General features: G+C 50.5%; 1 pseudogene; it reads right to left on the reverse strand.

Annotated features, from left to right (window-relative positions):
* Positions 1-289: 289 nt before the first annotated feature.
* LOC470243 (large ribosomal subunit protein uL29-like) lies at positions 290-649 on the reverse strand (annotated as a pseudogene).
* Between the last annotated feature and the right edge of the window lie 2606 nt (positions 650-3255).

Below are 3255 nucleotides of genomic sequence, written 5' to 3' on the forward strand. Positions count from 1 at the left end.
ACTTAGTCTCAGGAGGTGTTACGTCCCCACCTCTCCCCTAGATGGGACTCACCGCGCAGATCTCCAGAGAAATCTTCTACAAAAACCCTCATGGGTCATCTGCTCCAGTCCCTCTCACTGCTCTCAGGGTTGGGAAGTAGAACCATGTGGTAGGTGGAATTGACAGCACAGCTCTCTCCAAAGAAATGGAACGCGCCTTACAGTTACACCCTCCACTGAGGAATGACAAAACGCTCTAAACATCTTGTTTTGTTTCTCAGCCAGCTGTGCTTTACTGACAATGCACCACTCAGGCCTTGACCGTGTACTTCCTCAGCGGGGACAGCCGCTCCTTCCACTGCTGCTTCTTGCCCTTCAGGTTCTCCTCGTGCTTGTTGAGACAGTGGCGCATGGCACATGTCTTCTTAGGCTGCAGGTCCAGGGGCTGGTACTTCTTGCCCTTGTAGAATTTCCTGAGGTTTTCTCTGGTTAATAATCATAAGAACACAGGCAATGGATTTGCGGACGACTCGGATCTTAGACAGCCTGGAGGCTGCGCCGCCTGTCACTTTAGTGACGCGCAGCTGGGACAGCTCCACCTTCAGGTTGTCCAGCTGTTTCAGCAGCTCCTCTTCTTCCCTCGAGGGTCTCAGGCCTTGATCTTGGCCATTGCTGCACAGGCGGCCACCGCCCGCTCCTGCTCTAAACAGTTTTATGTCTTTTACCTTAAAAATATCTTCCTGCTAGTCTAACACTTTGCATTGGAATACACAGTGATCTAGAATTTCCATTTCAACACCCTGTCTAATTATTGTTTTCACCCAGCGTTTCTGCTAAACCTGGGAACTGATGGAGCTGTTTGACTGTTCCCAATTGCCACATTCATTGGCACATTAATTTATTTACTGTAATCCACACCTCTAACCCTGAACAAGGTGTTGGGAAAGGTGTGTAAATGAGTGTCAACAACACGCTCTAATTAAGCGTTGTTTCTCAACTGGGGGCACTTGTACCCCCCAGAGGTCATCAGGCAATGTCTGAAGACATTAATGGTTGTCATAACCCTTGTGTTTGTGAAAGGGTTGCTGTTGCATGCAGTAGGCAGAGGCCAGAAATGCTTCTAGACACCCCACAGTGCAGGGACAGCCCTGTCAGCCCTACAGAGAGTGACCAGCCCCAATGTTAGGCGTGCCATGGTCAGAATGTTTGCCATAGGGAGCCCCCAGGCCACTAATCCAAGAAGACCAGCATCATCAGCCCCACTGCTGTCCGCACTTTGGGCTTCTGAGAACACCAGCTTCACAGTGGAGGTAGCCCTGAGTCATCAGCTCCATGGGTTGGTGAAAAGATGCATCTCCCAGAGGAAGCTGAACATACACTCAGTGCTGGGCATCTTTTAGAGCTCCCTTCCCTGCCTCAAGCACTCAGCTGACTTGGAAAGAGCCACACGCGCTGGGACTGGAAGGAACGCCTCCTTTCCTGGATGCCCGTGCCGCGGTGCCCACTCCACTCACCATCCCTCCTTGTCGTCTTCTGGTCACCGTGTCTTCGGCAGGGCGTGAGTACCTCACCTGCGGGCCGCGGACAGGTGCGCTTGTGGTTCTGCCTGGGAGGAGGGTTTGCACTGCTGCGGATGCAGCCTCCCGTCTGTTGGACTCCTCTACCTGCTCTGCTGGAACATTCCTTGGCTGCAGCGAGGCTGGCCCTGGAGTTCGCTCTCCTCTGGGGTCATCCTGCCCACAGCTGGGGCCCTCTCTGGCTTAGGTGCATAGATAAGAATAGCCTTTTCTTGAAGAGATGAGGAGTCCCTTAAAGGATCGCCAATAGCGATGAAACCAGATTCTTCTGACCTGGTCTATAATGAAGCCAGCCAGGCAGAGCCGGAGGTCCCAGCATCCCTGAGACCTGACACCTTTTCCTCTCAGCCACATGGCCCTCCTGAGTCCAGTCAGGACTCAAGGCTGTGAAACTCTGCCTATCTGGTTCCCCCTTCTTCCTTCTCATTTTTTTCTTTTTCCTTTTCTCTTTCTTTCTTTTTTCCTTTTTCTGAGATGAAGTCTTGCTGTTGCCCAGGCTGGAGTGCAATGGCATGATCTCTGCTCACTGCAACCTCCTCCTCCTGAGCTCAAACATTCTCCTGCCTCAGCCTCCCAAGTAACTGGGATTACAGGCATGCACCACCATGCCCAACTAAGTTTTAGTATTTTTAGTAGAGGCAGGGTTTCACCATGTTGGCCAGTCTCGTCTCGAACTCCTGACCTCGGGTGGTCCATCTGCCTCGGCCCCTCCAAGTGCTGAGATTACAGGCATGAACCACCATGCCCAGCCTCTTTTTTTCTTTCTTCCTTTACTCCTTCATGATCCTATGAGTCTCACACCGGAGCCTGGCACTATGATTTATGCAGAAAACTAAGCAGCTCCTTTGACCTTCCATGCAGGCTTGCCCGGCTGTTATTCATGTCGGGACTGGCATTCCATTCCAGGCCTGGGGAGCTGCATAGTGTTTCTATTCTTGACTCTCACGGATGACAGGAGTTAGGATACTCTGGCCCTTCCCTCCATTGGACCACAGTGTACGCTGTGATTTATGCTCTAAAACCTTGGAGGCGTGTTCCCCAGCCTGCTCACTTCCCACTGGCAATGCTATAGGGAATTGTAGGGTGTCAAGTTGAGCTTCTGGCCTTCTAGAACCTTCTCCCTGATTAATCTATATCCTCAGGAGTTCTCATGCTCTGGGTCATATAACCACTTCATTTTTGTTCTCTAACCCCTCCCCATAAGGAATACTTGGAATTATTTATTATTAATGAGAGGAGCATGAAGAAACCTTTAAGACACTTCTAGAATGGTAATTTGAGGAGCTCCAAGAATCCATTTCCCAGCAAAACAACCAAAACTGGTAAACATTCTTTTAAAAAACAGTAATATCTCTACAAATTATTTTAAGGGGATTAAGCAAATGAAGGTACATTCATTCACAATTTCAACAAAATCTTAAGAGCAGTGAGAGTCTGTGACACATGAGGCCCTAAATGGTCCCATGACCTCCCCTCCCCTGGTCAGCTTCACAGAGCTCCATTTCCAGTGGCCAGGAAGACGGGGCCTTCTGTCTCCTTGGCTGTCAGTCTGCATTGACTGTATGAGGAAGGGCAGGTAGCCAGCATTTCCCAGCCCCACTGCCTCCGAGGTGCAGAAGCTGAGTCCTTGTTGAGGGGAAGTAACAAATAGTTTGAGATTCCCCTCTTACACCCAGCCCCCACTCAGAGGGCAGTGGCT

The sequence above is a fragment of the Pan troglodytes genome, chromosome 23, assembly GCF_028858775.2.
Source record: "Pan troglodytes isolate AG18354 chromosome 23, NHGRI_mPanTro3-v2.0_pri, whole genome shotgun sequence".
Taxonomy (NCBI): Eukaryota; Metazoa; Chordata; class Mammalia; order Primates; family Hominidae; genus Pan; species Pan troglodytes.